This window comes from Amblyomma mixtum, chromosome 2 (genome assembly GCF_055824585.1).
Source record: "Amblyomma mixtum isolate Tamu chromosome 2, ASM5582458v1, whole genome shotgun sequence".
In the NCBI taxonomy this organism is placed as follows: Eukaryota; Metazoa; Arthropoda; class Arachnida; order Ixodida; family Ixodidae; genus Amblyomma; species Amblyomma mixtum.
Genome location: NC_143013.1, coordinates 49,978,767 through 49,997,780, shown reverse-complemented (window position 1 = coordinate 49,997,780; position 19,014 = coordinate 49,978,767). Strand labels below are relative to the sequence as shown.

Sequence of the window (19,014 nt, the reverse complement as noted above, 5' to 3'; positions counted from 1 at the left end):
GCCGAGTGGCAGTTAGGCGTTGTGTTGAGACGCGTAGTGGCTCGAACGCACACAAGGACGCTCGGTGCGACTAAGGAGGCTCACGTGGCCACTTAAGGACATCGTACGAGTGTTAGTGAACGCTCCAGTTGCGAGTGTCGGTGTGTGTGTGTGTCGAGCAGGACACGGGTGTGCATGCAAGTGAACTGAGTAGCCTGTCAACTTGGACTCCGTTTTACGGCGCACAGCAAGCGTATCACCGCGTGTACTTGAGTGTGCAATTTGCTTGTGTTGTGTTGGTGCCCGTGTGCATTTTTTTTGTTTTTGGTTTTGTTCGTGCCAGTGTTTGTGTAGCTGCGGTATGTCACCCACAGGGTGGTTTTGTGACCCGTACCGATCCCTTTGTTATAATTCTAAAAGTGGCATTTGAGCCCTTTGTAGAATCTTGGGAAGGGCGTGTAAGGGTTCGGTAGCGTTCGCGGGGGTCATCGGGACGCGGCTGGGGGTGCTCAAAGCGAAGCGTCTCCTTTCATGGAACGCGGCCGCTCGCGAACGCGCCGGCATGTATACGGGTGTCCCCCCACCCGCGGTACTGATTCGCACATGTGCTGGCACGGATGTCTATTTGTGTTTGTTTTTATTTTGTGGTGGAGAGAGTGCTCTACTTTACGGCAGCTGGAGGGCTGGCCAGGCTCTTGAAGAACCAATCATGTTGAGAGCACAATATGATTGGTTGCTACGAAATGTGGGCTGGGCCTTTAGGTCTTTAAAACCGGACCCCGGAGCCGGAATCGGGGTTCTGCGCTAAGGTCAGATGCAACGCATCTTCGGCAACGCCGAGTAGGGGCCTCCCCTAGTATTAGCCAGATCCACCTTTTTGTTGTTTGGTCTCTAGTGCCTGAACTTCTGTATCTACTGTAAATATCTGTATATAAATCTAAGTTTCCCTTGATCCCTGCATCTCTACTCATCGAGAGACCGTCTCTGACGGGGCACCGCTGGTGCGAAGAGCTTCAGTCTTCGAGTTAGATAAACCGTCCCTGGCGGTGCACCCCTGGTGCAATAAGGAAGACGGAAGAACCTGTGATCTTTACTGGGCTCGTCCGTCGCCGCTTCAGTCTCTTCGCTTTGAAGTTCGATTTTGCGTACCGGGAAACACGAGCGTATAGAATGAACAGACACAAATGCGGAAACATAAAACGCAGAGAGGAGATAATATAACTCCAGCGCTTTAACTGCAGCTTGGGTTAAGACAAGGTACAATTTTGCTTGCATTACGGTTGCATCGCGGCAGCAATTACAACAATCGGCCACTATTATGACCGTAATAGTTTTATTAAAACCAAAGGAAGCTATAATGGCACGGAGTCCTTATCTGGAAGAAAGAAGTCGTCTCCCTGAAAATGCTGGGAACACACGGCCATCGTTGTTGGGAGTGGTGTGCCAATCCGAAGTTTCTGCACCCAAAGCTGCCTTTACTTCGGGATGCTAGCAATAAAGCAATCGAATTATATCTCCTGGCTTTTCAGTCTCCTTGACATAAAAAAAAAATACACGCAGCAGTGCTGGCGAGTTTATTTTCTTTCTTTTTTTTGTCACGACATTCCGAGTACGACATCCGATAGTGTTTGCTACGCAGCAACAGCAGACCGCACGGCGTAGGGACGAGTTCTCTGCGGACAGGATCGATGAGCGACCTCAGTTTGTGGTGTCTATGTCGTGAAACTCTCGTAATATTTTTAAGAAGGCTAGGATAACAACGTATGAATGCGCCGACGAAGCACTCGCGAAGGAGCAAACAAATGCTTCCGCGTGCGGCCGATCCTTCTTATTTATTTATTTATTTATTTATTTATTGCACCCTCAAGGCCAGGGGCATTACAGAGGGAAGTGGGTCACATACGGTAAAACGAAACAATGAATGCAATACAGTGAATATTATTGGAACACAAATTGAGCTTTCTCCTGAACATGCAAAGTTAGTGTAACGCGAAAACGTGGGTTATCTTCAGTGGCTGCACTATCGGGGGGAGGCGGTTCCACTCGACGGAAGTCCGTGGGAAGTGAGACTGAAAACAGGCTTTGGTATGACATTTTGCAATCCCTACTTTGTGACGATGATCAATGCGGCGGGAAATGTACTCGGGTGGTGAAATGAAATCTTCATGCAGCGTGACGTGGTGATATACCATGTCAAAAGAGTTAAGCGACTGATTTTACGGCGAGATTGTAAGGATAGGAGGGAAAGGTGAGCTTCCACGACTCTGATACTTGCAGTATAGTTATAATTAGAAAGGATGAAGCGAACAGAATTATTTTGGATAAGTTCGCGAAAAGTTATAAGGTCTTCGTGTGTAGGGTCCCGCACGGATGCTGCGTATTCAAGCTTAGGACGTAGTGTGGATTTATAAAGTAAAAGTTTTAGGGACGATGGAGCGGCGGAAAGTTGCGACGTAAATATCATAACATGCGATTGGCGTTATTGGTCACATATTCGATATTGGTACGCCATGTTAAGCTTCGTCTGATATGAACGACTAGATACTTATATGCTGTGACAGAATCAAGGTGAATAGTATTCAAATAACATGAAGGAATAATAATAATAGTGTGAAGGAAGACTAGTTCGTGGTGCCGCCGTAGCGTGGCGTCGATTACGGGAAAATCGCCAATATTTCCGCATACATTCGCATCCAAATATGCTTGCTGCGCGTAACTGAGTAAATGCACGATGTGTGTTGGAGTCAGGAAAGGAGACACTGAAGCAGTGATCGCAGTAGCCGCAAAACACGTTTCACAGCCTCTAGACGATTTTCATGTTGGTGGTACCTTAAAGCATTTAAGCAAAATCACAGACGCTATCTCATTTCCACTTCGCTGGATTCATCAAATCGACTGCTAACTTTCTTTTTTTCATTCGAATGTGCTGGCGCTGCAAAAACAAACCTTTTAGCCTTTAGTTGCATTTTCAAAGCGTGTTTTGGTGAGCTAGTTGGTGTCACATTTCTCGAAGTTGCTGCGCTGAACAGGCACCTTGCGACTGGACCAGAAGTAGGACTTGTACATTGCAAACATGTATGATGTTGCCTCGTTCACGCATAAGCGCTCCCTCCGGCTATTAGTCCGCAGATGGTAAGCAGTCGGTCTTCTGTGGCTTGCGTGACTCTATGAGCATTCTTTGCGTAAGATCACTCGCAAATTTTGTTTGCAACCTGTGTAGAAAAGCGAGCTTCGGAGGCTCCGCTTAGCACCTCAATGTTCTCGACAAAAAACCTCGCTACTTCAGCGCTGCTTTCATTGCTAGGGAAGAGCTATTGCCTCTGCGTAAAAGGTGAGGTAGTCGATGGCCGCAGTGATGAATCCGTAAGCAGTGATTGACGGCAGGGAGAGGATACGGTGGTCCGCCCTCAGTCATTTTGAAAGATGTCCGAGTACTACGCGGATTAGCATTGACAACTTCATCGCACTCCTTGAATTGTACTTGAACTCGACGGCAGCCCGTTTCAATAGGCAATTATATGCTCTGAAAACAGCTATTATCTTTGCGAAAAGTTACCGGGCTGCATGGTTTTCCCAAGGGTACTGCTATGTGCTAATTGGTTTATTGGTATGGTAGTTGGAACAGTGAGGCTCACTCTTACGGCTCCCTGGTGATCAAAATCTCTCTAAAGATGAGGATAACGGTTCTCTTTATCTTACACGGATTGAAAGCTTGGCGGATGCCATAAGTTCTCTGCTGCACGAGTGAGAAGCAAACCATGAGGCCTAGTTTCTTTTCGCACAGACGGTACTTGCATAAGATGTTCCGTCGCGCTTGTTCTCAGCGGTCTTTACCACCCTGGGTTGGATAAACGAAGTTCGGGTCTACACGTATTGAAGCACACACTTACAGCTCGACGAATGCAGACCTCTTTCTTGTCACAGGCTGAACGCTCCGCCATACAGTAACAGTGATGAGTCAGTGTTAAGCGTTTTCTGTTCTATACCGAGTCCAAAGGTCTGAATTAAACCAGGAACCTGAGGTAGCTGGAAAAGCTCGCACCACCAGGGGTAGCTGCATGGTAGCTGGCAAGGGCCTTAAATTTGCCGGTGAAGTGCCGTAATACAATAGCGTTTCGTTCTTTGGCCTTTGCATGTTTACTCTCGGATTTTATAGGCGTCATACGTGGTACTATACAGTCGACGCACCAGAAGAAGCCCGCCTCGATAAGTTTGTGAGCGCTGACTCAATGTTGGTGAGGCACGGAATTGTTGCCGGTCTCAATCACGTAGCACTGGAAAAAACCTGCCTGTATATCACATCGAGAGCAGTTCTCAAAAACAAGCGAAACGCTCTAAGAACATAAGCTACCCCACCGACGTCATCGCTAGCGTTGGAAGAAGTTCTAAGGGCGATTACGATTCTTCCTAATGCGAAATTTGAGCGCAACTATGTCGGTGTTTCAGGCTCTGTAGGCTCATTGTTTTGCTTTGCTGGGTCGTCGGCACGTTTGGCGACGATATAAGTTCGATAGTAGTAATAGTTGAAGAAGACAACGTTGTGAAATGCACAGCGCGCGAGAGTGTGTATATTAGTTCGATAGCAGTATTAATAGAAGACGACGGTGTGCAATGCACAGCGCGAGAGTGCGTGGGTATGCAAGGTGGATGTAGAATGGTGGCGAAGGCTGGGCCCAAAAACGGTTTAGCGCGACTGCAGCACAGCCACTTTGGGCGGCCGAAACACTTATATAGTGAAATTCAAAAGCACAGATAAAAATGCTACAAAACAACAAAAAGAAATGAATATTTTATTGCCACGTTTATAAAATAGGTAAAATATTTCTGCAAAACATTGCGCTGAATTTTGTAATTTTTTGCAACGCTCTTGTTGCGCCCTCGGTTGATGAGTGTGCGGTGCATTTGCTGCGCGACTTTGCAGGCCTTGTTACGGTACCCGGCCGCAGCTTACGAAGCGATTTCTTATCTCCAGCTGCCTGCTATGGCGCGCCTTGGAAAGCGTGCAAATTAAGCTCGCCGGTCTCAAAATGGCCCCTTTAATAAGTTTTTGTCGTCCTTTCTCGTCGCTTCTCTGTCACCGTTTGGCAAGATCTGCACCCCGCTGCACCGCTGCAGCGTTTCCTTCGGTGTACGGCCAGTGCGAAACCTTTTCCCGAGGCTTCGCGCTCATCGTTTCAAGCGCTTAGCTCTGCATTTCAAGATGAGGTTGCGGCATGTGAAGAAGCCTTGCTCCGTGGCACATTGTGACAGCGTGGGTTGTACCGTGGGTGTCCTACCAAGACTACACCGCTTCCCTCTGGACTTTCGCAGGTGAGCTTTTGCCGTTATCGTCTGCTCTAGATATGCTTTTGTCGGCCTTTCCGCGCCTATTGTAGCTGTAACTGTTTCATACGCACTTGGCTTCATGTTATCGGGATATTTTAGTAAATTGCAGGGCAAGCACTTGCAGTCATAAGATGTGCAAAAGATACAAATCATTTGTCTTATTTATAGCTAGTTTCGTGCAGCCAACTCTCACCAACGTGAAATTGATACCGGGCTCTCATGAGCAACCACGTGCCCTCTACTTGCCGCATGGTCAATTTAAAACCAACTGCGCTGCCTAACAGCTCTGAGCATGACATTAATGGGTTTTGCAGCACCGTGAAGCCATTTTGAGGATCCCCTCGCAAACTGACAGTATCGAAACTCAACCATGTGTATGTGCGCCGCATTGACTGTGCCTTAACTGAATTCGGCCAGCAGTAGTTATTGCCGTTATACGTATACATTACCGTCAATGTAGTTTTAATCTCATTTCGCTGCATCGCTCTCGTCACTCTTTGAGCATAGAAAAACAGCTAGCCGCGTAGTATCAGGCGAGCGTAACCGCACTCTGAGGCGCGGAGGCTTGGCGCGAGAATTTTCTGGCATAGTTATAACGTACTGCATTTAAGTGAAAGGAATCTTGGCGTATTGACGTTTGGAGTATATGATATTCCTTTGGGTGCAGTTGTATAACGTGGACGCTGCATCATGTCCAGGTGCAAAACGTGGGTGCAGTTCTGCCGCAACCTCAGCCTGGAGAAGACGCCGTGCCAGCTGCGAGACCTGAGGGTTTCATCCAAGCACTTCGAACTGTTTGTGTATCTGCGGCCAGGATGGCTGCGTCTCTATGCTGTGCCTACTCGAGGAAGGAGTGGCTGTATTGAATGTCCTTGCACTTCTCTTTAAACTGCACTTCATGTATATTTTAGTTTGATTAGAATTGCTTCAAATTTCTTCGGTTAGCGACAAGAAGGCGGTCTAGAGGTTGTGCGCAGGCCCTATGTATGGTGTAATGCTCTAGCGTTGAGCAGATTTGTTGATGCTAAAACTTGTTTTTAATATTGTCATGCAGGTGTATACATAGCTGCTATATTCTTTCAGTTGAAGACATGAAATGTGAAGAGTAATCCCTGTGTGCTGCATGGTCAATGTGTTGATGCGCCTACTTATGTCATGTTTGCCTCAATGGAAGCTGTCGTAGCATTGTTTTCTATACTTTTTCAATTTCCTACCTGGCAACGTTCGTGGAACTTCAGGGCTTTTTCCTATCAGCACGGTGACCATTGAGATAAATAGCCAGCTTAAAAAAACTACTGCTTGAGCTGCCTGTGACGCGCATTTTTTGTTGGTGTGCTTTATCACTGTATTTCTTTGGTTGCTGTAATAAACCATGAATATGAAAACCATTGCTGTACACTGTATTGCAAACTGTGCACTTGAGCCTGTGCTTTGTGCATCATACCTTGATATACTCAACAGTACTAGCACCGGTATTTTCACCAAGGTTTCCACTACGAATCATGCATGCTTAGCCAGCGTCTGAAAGTGTTGCAGCCTTTCTATGCTACCTTCTTTGCCAGTCACTTTCATTGGGTTCCCAATTGCACATTAACAAGGCCATAACTAGCAGGAACTCGAGCACATTTGACTGGCAAAGGTTGGTGCGCACTGAAAGGCAACCTTGAAGTGATACCGGCTCGAAAATGCGGGTTCTATAAAAAGGCCACTTTATAATTCGCGCCAAAATACACGTATGCGTGACGTCATTCAACGTCACTCATACGTAGGTTGCCCCCCAAAATAGTGGCGCTGGGGTGCTCCCATGAGCCGCCATTGTTTGGACCAATGGGCGTCTATGGAGCCTTCGCTACCATGGTATATCTACCTTGGGGTATGTGCCATTAAGCCTGAGGACATCATCATCATCATCATCATCATCAGTTTAACACGAGGCGTGAGCGGCTGCGGCGTTAGCCTAGTGCTCTCAGTCCTGTACGCTCATTGTTTTGCTTTGCTGGATCGTCGGCATGTCTGGCGACGATATTAGTTCCAGACTAGTACAGGTTGATGAAGACAACGATGTGCAATGCCCGACACGAGAGTGTGTTGCAGTTTAACACGAGGTGTTATCGGCTGTGGCGAAAGCATGGTGCTCCCGTGCACTGGCCAGCAAAGCTGATCTGTTTGCGGCACCGCAGGTTTGAACCCTTGTGGCGGCAATGTTTATTTTTATTTATTTATGGTTTTGCTCAATCGCACCGATGGCGGCGATGCGGTTCAACCCACGAACGGGAACGGTCTAAAACAGATCCAGTCATTGGCACTTCTGTTGAACCACTTGCAAGTGGTCCAGTACAAGTTATGCTGTGTAAGCATAAAATTTCATACGCAAGTCAAGAAAATCAGGCGATATGATGTGATTGTACTTTTCTCTGCTCCTTGCAAACTGGAAATTGCATACTTGATATTGACCAAGAAGGAGGGAAATGTGTCAGAGGTACGCCTCTCTTTCTGTTGGCGGCGTTACAGGTCTTCTTGTACAGCTTTCTTACAACATGCGGACGCTTGTACTCCGGACAAAGGGGGAGAGGCGCCAGTAACAAGTTACGCAAACCCAAGCTACCGGTGCGCAAATACCGAGGACTATACCTTGCAGATCAACGAAAGCGTTGCAGGGTGCCAGCCGTTGTTCAGCAACACCACGATTCCGGCATGTGCCAAAGGCAAGACGAAGAGAGAAATCACCGATCCTTTTCACATCTTACGTTCGGGTGCGTACCGTACTTGTATATTGTTTTATCTGCTTTGTCCTCATCCCGTTCACCCAAGTTGCGTCAGTTAAACCGCTTCTCCGAGGCTTTCATAGCGGATGAAGAGGCAAGCAGCCTCGGAAAGGGGAAGATTATTTACCACGACTGTTATTACGAGGAGGAGGATTATTTAGGAGGGATTATTTATGCAGGTAGAAAAGAGGCAATACGAGCCTGAAGGCCGCTGGCGGTGAAGCAGTCTTGCTTTATAGGTTTTCAATTATGCTTTGTAGTTGTAGGTCCACACGCTAGCTTGTGGGCGAAGACACTCTCAACGATTCGTCCCAAGAAGGTGTGATTAAGTTGTATTTTTGGAGACTATAATATCTATTTAGCCAATATTTATTACGCTTTGCTTAAATTAAGAGACTTTCATATGCGGGTCGCTTCGATACACTGACTTTAGCAGCGTCTACTTTAAATTTTATTTAAAGCACGTTTGGTAGCGAGGCCCTGTGGTCTGGCAGCCTTGATGCCATATGGACACTACGAGAAGATTCTGCACACCCGCCTGCTCAACTTCGACAGCCTTTCCCGTGGAACCGGCTGCCGTGACCAACCACATCTGATACATTACCAGGCGATGTTTAATGGCATACAGTCGTTTCCTCTTTCTCGAGAGCACGCACCTTGCTTGTCTCTAGACCGCCCTCTTGCACGTAATCTGGTGAGCGGCGCACGTACATTGAGCCACCCTAGACTCCACGACAGAGAGCTTCGCTAATGAACATGCTCAAGGCTATATGTTTTAAAAGCGAACATAAAGTTTCTATGAAAGTAGGCTGGAGGAGAGCCGCTGTCTGCAGTGAGGTACAGGAAAGACCATCGTCGCTCGCGACATGCCGACGCGGGTTTAGTGCCTAGCGATGATAGAGGAGGGTAGTTCATTATTAAAGACAATTTATGCAGTATTTAGGTAACTACCGGAATACCGAGGTAATTGCATTTTCTAGAAAATGATAATTTCGGCCTGGCGTCGTAGACTTCAGAGTTTGACTTTATGAAATGTTTTCTGATGAATGTGCGTAACAGTTTTTGCGAGAGAGAACGCCGTTCTTTTTTCTTCACAGACGAGTAGTGCCATCCTGCGGAAGTAGAAACCACACGACTGCACTAACTCAATCCATGCGTATATAGACGTGCGTAGACCATATGGCGAAGCTCTATGTACGCGGCAGCCCATGGAGGTGCCTTGCGACATGCACTCAGCGGGAGATGGAACGCGTTCCAACCGCCAACCTATCACAGTGGCGCCTATACACCGTCATAGATCAATCTGCCACCGGCAGTGGCAACCCTCCAGAGATGATTACCTTTCCTTCCGTGACTGGCACCCACGATCACGGAAATCGACCTACCAAGCGACCCTCCCTTCTTGGCGCATCTTCGATGCGAGAAAGATGTTTGATCGACATGGAAAGAAGCTCAGGACTTGCGCGAAAATTGCCGAAAAAGCAGTTTTTTGTGACCGGTTTTGTTCATCGCTAGATGAGTGCAGTGATTCTGCAGGCGACTGGCCGTTCAGCATAAATTACCTGTGTGTCATTCGCATCGGTCGTGTCATTCACTGCACGAAAATTGGAGAGCAATTTATACAGTGCATGTATTCAGAGCTAAGCTCTCGGACCATGCTCGTAAAGAAAATATGGGCCGTTGTCCTTGTATTCTGCAGATTTACCTCGAAAGCCTGAGCACTCTGGAGATTTTCGAATTGTGCCACCGTCTAAATGGGGCTCAGTGGCAGAGTGCACAGCCACTGACACACCGCTGTGGGAATGGCTGTTTTGATAGGGAGATCAACACCATTGTGTTGTGTACAGATTCGGACGCCCGTCAGCTAGCGGCAGCTGGTAGGGCCAGCGTCAGCAGCGGCCCAAAATCAGACAGCTTACCACCGTGGATAACACCAACTGTAGAGCAGCAGGTCTGCTTTTGAGTTTTTGCAATAAACGTCAAAAAGTGATGTGGCGCCGTGAATTAGCACCGCTATTACACTAATGTGATTGCCAGTTCGAATCCCGTGTGGTGCTTTCAACTTCATATTTATGCTTTCCAAACTAGAAATTAGGTGTGCAACGCTTCTTCACTTTTCCTCGGAAGGTGCGGTGCGCCCTCTAGGTCAGCTTCCTAATTTCTTATCGGCCTACATTGGCAAATAAGCTGTGACGCCAGCAGGCTGTGCCGGCCGCGATGTGTGAACCCGCTTCCCGGGCGGCGGCAAGGCAGGCGTTGACAGAGACTTGATTGCATCGCTGATTACTTCAGTCCTCGATGATTTATGAGAAGCAGGAGCCAACACCGCAGGAATCGCACGTGTGCGGGTGACGAGGAAGCACGAGACAAGAGACAGGCGGAACTAGGCGTGGAGTGTTTTCACTGCACAAAGAAGCCGCATATTGCGAGCAAGGGTACGTGCGCAAAATTTACATAATGCGGCTTGTCGTCTTTTCTTGTATAATATTACGCCCAGACACTGGGCTGTGGACTGTGAGAAGCGTCGCTGTGGTACTGGGTTGCGAATTTATTTCGCACCATCCATGGCAAAAAATCAGGCGAGCTATCTATCTTATAATAAGACCGATAGACAGATGCCTGTTACTCTCTTCCTTATTTTAATGACGAGGTGTATTATGCAAGCACCAAGCTGGAAGAGTTCTTTAAATGACGTGATATTATGCTTGCTTGCCTCTTATTTATTTTCATGAAGAGATGCAGCACACATACGCAAGCGGGGAAACAAATCTATTAAATTATGTGGCATTACTTGGCCTCAAACGGCATCCTAGACAGCCGTATTGCCAAATGTGCGTAGAATATGTCGAGGCCAAATAATTGGACTGCGCCTGCACCATTTGCCTCACCCATGCCAAACTTGTACCGACCGTATCTTTCTTTCTTTTTTTTTTTCTGGCAGGGCGGGCTATATATACAACTACCGCTATGCCTGCCTTCAAAAAATTCTACAGAAAGAGTCAAGAGAGCATATGACTTGCATTCTGGCACCAATGCAACCACAGCAACACATTATATTACTGAGCTCCTGCAACAACACTCGCAACAACACGAGTCAGGGTTCCGCCAGTCCATAGCAGGACAGCAGATTACACCCGACTTGGCTGATTAAACTATTTCTCTGTCTCTCTCGAGCACCTGCCTCAAGGAAGTTCTTCAAAGCACATCGAATTATCAAAACAAGAAGAGTTTTTCCACTGAGATCCCATCGGATTTCGGCGTAGGGATAGCTTTCCTGTAAGTCGAAACGCGAGGACAGGTAAATAATTTCGTAATTGGAAATTGGTGCTGCATCAAATCTATGATCGGAACGCTCGTTTTTTTGGCAAGTAGGGGCTGTATGCTCACAGGCGTATGCGGCAATGATCAGTTCAAGTGATAAAATAGTACAATAAGCGACCAAAAAATCTCGATTTAATATGACTACGTTAAACTGCTTCTTGCTTTGATTTTGAGTGCTTATTTTTTTCCATTTATACTTACAATAGGCTCTGTTCTTGCAGTAGGTCACCAACTGGGCAAGACTGGCTATCCAAGAAGAACTATCGTCCCATAATTCAAGTAGCCCGTCGCGATCGAGTTTGCGTAACGACGTTGCCACACTACTTCTCTCTCTCTCTCGGGTAAAGCGCCCCGTTCGGTCTCTAGGCAGAGCAGATGAAACGTCGAATGAGGCATTGTTTTTCTTCTACCTCTCGTGGCGAAACGTGGCCTTTCTTTTCCTTGGTCGTCGCGTGGCCCATCATGCTCGCACGAACTCGGCGCTAAACGGGCTGCTAGCTGCGCAAACAACAGCTGCAACACGAAGGTTACGAGCATAAACGAGTCAGGTAGAGACCCGGGTGTGCAAAGCCACTTGAGGAACCTTGGTCTTTTGACGTAGCCACACTCCAAAAGGCAGTCCATTCACAAGGATGAGCCCATGACTTTTCGGTGTTTGCCGGGCACTTAAGCTTTGCTAATGACTATTTAACGCCGGCTGCGGCGGCTTATCGCAAAAGACAACCCGTGACAGAGGTGCTCTGGTTAAAATCCAGTCTTTGTATGTACTATACTTGCCAGGGGTGTACCTTTTGGTGTTGTAGGAAATGAAGAAATTTCTGCTTCGACTTTGGTTAAATAAAGCTTGGTCAGAGTGCTAGCATTCATCTTCATGTACTGCAAAACGCTACGAACACTAAACACGAAGGAAGGCCTTTTTTTCTACTTTTTGTTTCTCACACCATCTTGGGTTGACTCTTTGCCGACTACATCAACCCGAACTTCTATTTCAGCCCAATGTTCTGCCTGAGTGTTCCGCTTTATTTTTTCAATTTATTGAATACTTTGTATAGCCATTGCAGCTTGACAATGATTGAATTCTTTGTATAACCATTGCAGTTTGACATTGGTCTGGGCGTCGTTTGTACAGGCTCAACATGCAGCGTGTTGGGATGCTCATCGCTATCAAGATTTGCTGAAGAAAGAACAATGGTAAGTTAGTTTATGACTGCAGGCGTAGTGCAAAGAGTGGCACTGAAACAATGAGGTACAGAAAACAACGGAGAAACGGAGCATTGTTAGCTATGTGAGGATAAGAACAATGCAGCTTGTGGGCTTTTACTGTGTTTGCGGACGGCTCCAGCATGACTGCTGAGCAGCAGGTTTGCTGAAACTTTAGCCGTTCGTATAACTACGCCAGTACAGACGAGCCTCATTATAACGAAACGGTTTACGACGAAGTAATAGATATAACGAAAAAATGACGATTCTCCCTGGAATCTCAGTCAACATCAACTATGGCTATGACGAAGGGCTATGGCTATCCGGGCCCCTTCAGCTTCATCATAAGGAGGTTCAACTGTATTGTATTTGAGCGCCCGTTTGAATATTTTGCTGGAGTCATTTTGTGCATTTTTGCTGGACTGCTTCCACTAACAATTTGACTCTTGCTTTTTCATTCAGAATAAAGTTCGTGCCAATACGCAGTTTTTTAATTGTTGTTATATGCGTGAAGGCTACACACGTTGGCTATGAGCCGCGGTAAAAGGATCTGTCTGAATTGCTTTCGACTAGCTGTGTGTAAACATCGAGACACCATTACAGGAGAATTTTTGTACTTCTTCTGAATGGAAATTAAGCCTCAGCGGCTGGTCATCAAAGCAACGAACTCACAGCCACCTGCAGAACGTTCCTGCCGCGACCATGGCCATTTTGCTGAGCTATTTTTACAGAACACGCCTTTCGACACATATATCTCTAGGTCCTCCGTATGTGACGATCATCGCAGAGTACTATGCGTGCATGAGGCAGTGGAAACAAAGGGCATAGGGGAAAGGATTGCGCCCACACCAGCTTTCACAAATGTTCTTCCTCACAAACTAATAGATGTGAACAAGGTATTCAGTACTGAATAACTTTTCTTCACTTCGATTATCATTAAAGTGCCAGCTCCTCGAGGCAGTCAGAATAATCCATCTTATTCATTGCGACGCCACAGAAACTGAAACGCGGTGGACTTCGTTTGTATCTTTGTTTTTCTCTTTGTTTTCCGAAACAACCACTTCGTTTATTGCGCAGGTACCGTGTACCCTACTCCACCGGAGATGCAAACAATGGTACGCCAAAGAAGTAAGCAAGGAAGAGTGCAGGGGGCGGAACGAAGTAAAAAGAGTCACCCCTGCGCTGTTTGTACTTACCGCGTACAGTCGAGCCCACTTATAACAGCCGCAGATATAACGAACGCTCGCTTAGTACGAACGAGGGCGGTGCTACCGTCAAAATATATATTGGGGCAATGGCACAGTGTCTCACATAGAACGAACTGTTGTGGCCTCAACACTCGGTTAGAGCGAACGCGAAGCTGTCGGGCCCCCGTAGTTGACCGAGCCGGCGGTGTTTGGCGCGGTTTCGCTCGACTGCGAACCCGCGGCAGGCGAATTTCGCGCACTTTGTGTTCCCCTGACAAGACGCGAACACAGAGCGCACAAAGCGTCCCCCGGCGCTCCTTTGCGGGTAAAATAAAGTAAAAAAGAAAAAGCGCGCGTTGAAAAATTAAAACTAAAAAGCGCGCGCGGGCGGTGACGAAAGAGAAAGTGGCGCCGCCCGCGTCGCTGTGATGCATCCACGTGATTTGTTGCTCCGTTGCCACCCCGCGCTGAGGGCATTGCGCCGTCGATTCTTTCTGACTGCCCAGAGACCGACGTGAACGATGACGAGGATGCTGCTCTACCGCCGGTTGCTGTGAACTTCAACCGCGATCGGTTACATCGCGTCGCTTAAGGAACTCGTGTGCAGCAGAGACCTTGGCGATGAACATATTACCACGCTGGAAAAATTAGAAACGGCAGTGATGCGATCAGCTTTGAAGAAGCAGACATGCATCACGGACTTTTTTCAAAAATAAAGTTAACTTTCGTCTCGCTTGCTCTTTTTGCCCGTATTATAGGTGGTCCACTTTCTACGAACTTTGGATACAACGAACAAATGCCGCGTGACGATCAAGTTCGTTATAAGTGGGCTCAACTGTATACAGTTCTTTGCCATGGCCCAACCGTCTCAAAGTTTCCACTTTACTGAGCATTTTTCGAAAACTGTAGAGCAGAACTGACGAAGCATGCTATATTAACGTTAGTAATTGTTAATTACAGTCGGCTATTATTCTTATCACGTGACGAGCTTATAAATCTTTTCACCTGACGTTCTAAGCAGGGCATTACTTCAGTAGCAAGGTGCCCATGAGGCAGAACGCGTCATTGTGGTCTTCTGTAGGTCTTGAGCAAGCGATAGTGCTCTTATTGTTTTATCGCTCGTTCGGACGGTCTGAGCGTCCAAAAAGAAAGCATTGATTCCCGGGCGCAACGAAGACACGAAGAAAGCTATGGAAAACATTATGCAACATTGCTTTCACTATGCGTGTTGTCCTCCCTAAAGACGCCCTACAATCACACTGGTAATCTCATGTTAAGTTACTGCGAAACGAACCAAATTGCATGTCTGTCCGACAGGGAGGATGCTGCGAAGGCAAGGAAGTTGAAAGTAATCGCATATACAAGCACCACGCAAAGCCTGTATGTAGCATTGCTGAGTCTATAGTGTACTATTGAAAAAAAAAAAAAAACGGTGCCGGTTTGTAGAAATACTGTGCATTCCCATGCAGCCAACTTATAGCGCATTCACTGCAAAGCAGCTTAATATCTTGATTCTGTAAGGGCGTTCCGTTTTTGCCCGTGCAATGTGGCATTTTGACCCAGCGTTTGGAGCAAAAATAGAGATTTTAAACTATTTAATGCCATAAAATTTTATTGTGATACTCTTTAGCTGGTTGTCTCGTATATATTGAGGGGGATGCCAGGAAGGTACCAAATAATTAGGTTATATAGGGTTGTCGATACCTATTTATATTGTTCAGTCACCTTTGTGACAGTGTTCTTTCCTCCTATCCTAAGGTTTCCTCCTATCCCGAAGGAGTGAATGTATTGAAAAACTGAAAACTCCGTCTGTCTCGCCATCTGACCTGGTACACGCAATATCAGCCGCGCATAAAACACCGCGCTGCTCAAACACCCACTTACCTCAGCCGATCCAACCCATTACAACTCCTGGCTTATAAATAAATACTCATGCTGAAATTTTAAGACACACCTGCCACATGAAGCCCGGAACAAATGTGACTGACCCGTCGTTGTAGATCAGTTCTTCATGCCTGTGGTGTTCGGCTGCTGAACACTAAGGTCGCGGGTTCCATCCCGACCACGGCGGACGTATTTCGATGTGGGCAGAACGCAAAAACACTCACGTCCAGTGACACGTTCAAGAACCCCGATAGGTCGAAGTCAGTCCGGAGCCCTTCACGACAGCTTGCCTCGTAACGCAAGCAGAGTTTGCTTTGACAGGTAAAAATATACCTCACATATGCTGCCGAGCCAGCTCAGAACCGCGCTGTTAGTCTCCATCATTCTTTGTGTTCACGGCATGGCTGCGTATGATTGCCTCTGCAGACATGTTTAATTTGCCCTTTTTACTTCCCTTTTCTGGATACGATACATCAAACCTCCAACTCGCGACCGCACGGTACCACCTATGCATGCATTTCCGGTTGTCGGACCACTTGAGTGCACAGCTGCATGTCTTACTTGTAATGCGATAACATTGGTAGCCTCTTCAGGCAAAAATGCGTCGTTGGTCATAAAATTCGTCGATTGGCTGGAGGTAACTGACGTCACCAGATTGGAGCACTCCCATCGGCTAGAGGGAAGTTACGTCACCAGACCGGAAGTAATGTCACCAGATTGGAACATTCCCGTTGGCTACAGAGAAGTGAGGTCACCACATCGCAAATGAGTTCACTTCTGGTAAAGCCATCAATTTTTATTGCTGTCGCACTGCCAGCATATCGGACCCCACAGTTCTGAACAAAAAGCATTTTCGAGCGGGTAACAGTTTATGAACGTAATTTTTCCTTACAATGTAAGATTTAAGTACAATCAGTATATCCGCAGACCAGCCAACGACAGTAGCATTTTTTTTTGCTATCAACGTTTTTGCTATCGTCAAAAGCGTTTCCCATTGGTTTTCTATGGCAGACTTACCTAACTGCTTGATGCAATCGGTAGAAACACTTTAAAAGAAAGAGTTTGCCACACATCAGAAGAACGCACCATTAACTTCAATAATTTGTAACATTATCGTACAATTTTTCAGTATTCAAAATTTCTGTTTCTGAATGTTGGACATGGATGAAATTAGGTTTCCCTGTGATTTTTGAACCGAAAGCTTCGCTACGCTAGGTAAAGCTGCGGTCACCGTGCCTGGAGATTTCTTCATTTGACCTTCAGATAGAGCTAAGGAAAGGCGCAGAACTGGGTGGACACCTTGGTAGCGCTTTAAGCTACGAAACCGATGAAAATCGGGAACTTCGAAACCAAGGAAAGGCGCATAACTCCCCACCCCCCCCCTGCCCCGCCCCGTGGGACAGTGGACTCCTCAGTCCGACTTTAAGCTACGTGGCGGTAGTGACAATGTGCGCTGCATGACTTGGCATTGACAACTTTGCGGCAGAAACGCGGCTCTGAAGCCATAGGCCGTCGGCGTTGAGTTCATTGGCGTTGACGTTGACAACGTTTTACTCCCCGATCACTTTAAGAAAAGGAAGTGTGCATAACTGGCTCCCTGGGTCAGTGGACACCTGAATCGCGCTTATAGGAACGTGGGGTGATGAGATAGAGATGTGGGCTGCGTGCGCTAGCGCTGACAGCATTGTGGCAAACACGCGGCACTGCAGCAATAGGCCGCAGCGTTTATCGGGTGAGCAAACTCTCGCGATCAGCCACTAACTGCCACCGGCCAGCGTGGCAGGGTGATGAGCTGTCTATTCAGTGTCTGGAACGCGCTCAACGTTATAGGCGCCAAGCAGCGTATAGTTGCCCGAAACGACCTAGCTTTCACTCTCTAGCCAGGTTCAGAAGTAGTTAAACCGCAGCTACTTTTTCATTAACAAGCATTGTTTTTTTTTTGCATTCCGTCACGAGAGCACCTCCGCAAAGTAAAAACTAAATGCATTGTGCCCAGTTAGGGAATGACGCTACTGGTCCTGTTAAGGAGCTACTCATTTACTGCGTTTTCAGCATGCAGGATCGCGTTGCTTACATTTCGGGCTGAATACGGCGGCCATATTTGTTATGATGCAGTTCTTAGCCAGTTTCACTCCCTTCGCTTCTGCTTCCAGTAATTACGTCTGTATCGTTTGACGCACATGGTAATGACTGAGTTGCGCTAATAACGAAGCTTTGCTAATGAAGTGCAGAGGTGGCGCGCAATGCAAATATGTAGCGGTTACTTTCAGTAACCTCTGGTTGCTCCGTCACAGTGTGGTGTTCACTTGCGCAACGCTCTACGTGAGGTACTTGCCTAGAGTGGTTGGGGCGTGTAAACCACCCCGTGGGAGCCGTTGCCTTGTTTCATGCCGATGATGTGCGCGAGAGCGTGAGCTACGGTTAGTTGATAGCGACGGCCATACTAAGGAAAAACATACCCACACGCCGCAAGAACAAACGAAACGTTTCAACTTGCAGCTTTGCGTCCGGCTCTGCTTTTCTTTCTGTGGTGTGTGCCTAGTTTTTTTTTTTCCCACAGGGAAATGTTTAAGGCAGCCAACGTGTCGATCCTTCGGGGCATTATTAACTGCTAGAAATGCGATGTTTCCTTGCTGTTCGATAATATGCGCCATCTTCCTTTTGCGTGCGATCTCCACGTTCTCAATAAATTAGTTGACACACTAGGAAAAAGAACGATATATATTTTCACTTCTCTCCCGTCATCGTCCTTAGCGCTGCATATAACCAAGTTCGCCACAAGTCGACACGATGCAATGAAAAGCTCATTGGTTGGGTAGACGCTTGAAAGCTTCCTCTCTGTGATGGATTCACGAAAGTGCCTGCTTAACCATATAAGCCGAAGTCCTACGATGCCGCCTTTTTGTTTTTTCCGCCCTCCCGACCGCTGTATTTCTTGCTGTTTCCCATAAGTTCTTTAACATGGCATAAACTTTTTATTAACTTCTATTTTATACAGGCTAAACTTATGTACATTTACTTTCTTCCAATAATCTGTGAGTCTTCCGAAGCCGCTTGATTCTCACGCCTGCTTGCGGTCGTGGGCACTGAAGAAAATTGAAAAATTTTTTGCGACTCCCTTCCTCGTATGGACAAAAAGCAAGCACTGGCGGCGTCTTGGAAACTTTTCTCTGCAGCTCTACGCCCTAACAGCATCCGGCCATCCCAGACTCAGTCAGTGCCGCGTTTCCTTTGAGATAATAAACGCGATTCTTTCCTTTTTCTCTATTCCCTCTTTAGACGCACCGCCGAGATCTAGCGTTTATTTCGTTCATAATTTTTTTCCTCGCAAAAACACTCTATCAGTATCTCGC

At 46.9% G+C, this 19,014-nt stretch overlaps 1 long non-coding RNA gene across 1 annotated transcript; it reads left to right on the top strand.

Moving 5' to 3' along the window:
- Nucleotides 1-7,837: 7,837 nt before the first annotated feature.
- Nucleotides 7,838-14,538, top strand: LOC149359305 (uncharacterized). Its single transcript, XR_016288267.1, has 3 exons — nt 7,838-8,057; nt 12,520-12,581; nt 14,284-14,538. It is a non-coding gene; the product is annotated as an uncharacterized LOC149359305 (long non-coding RNA).
- The last annotated feature ends 4,476 nt before the right edge of the window (nt 14,539-19,014 follow it).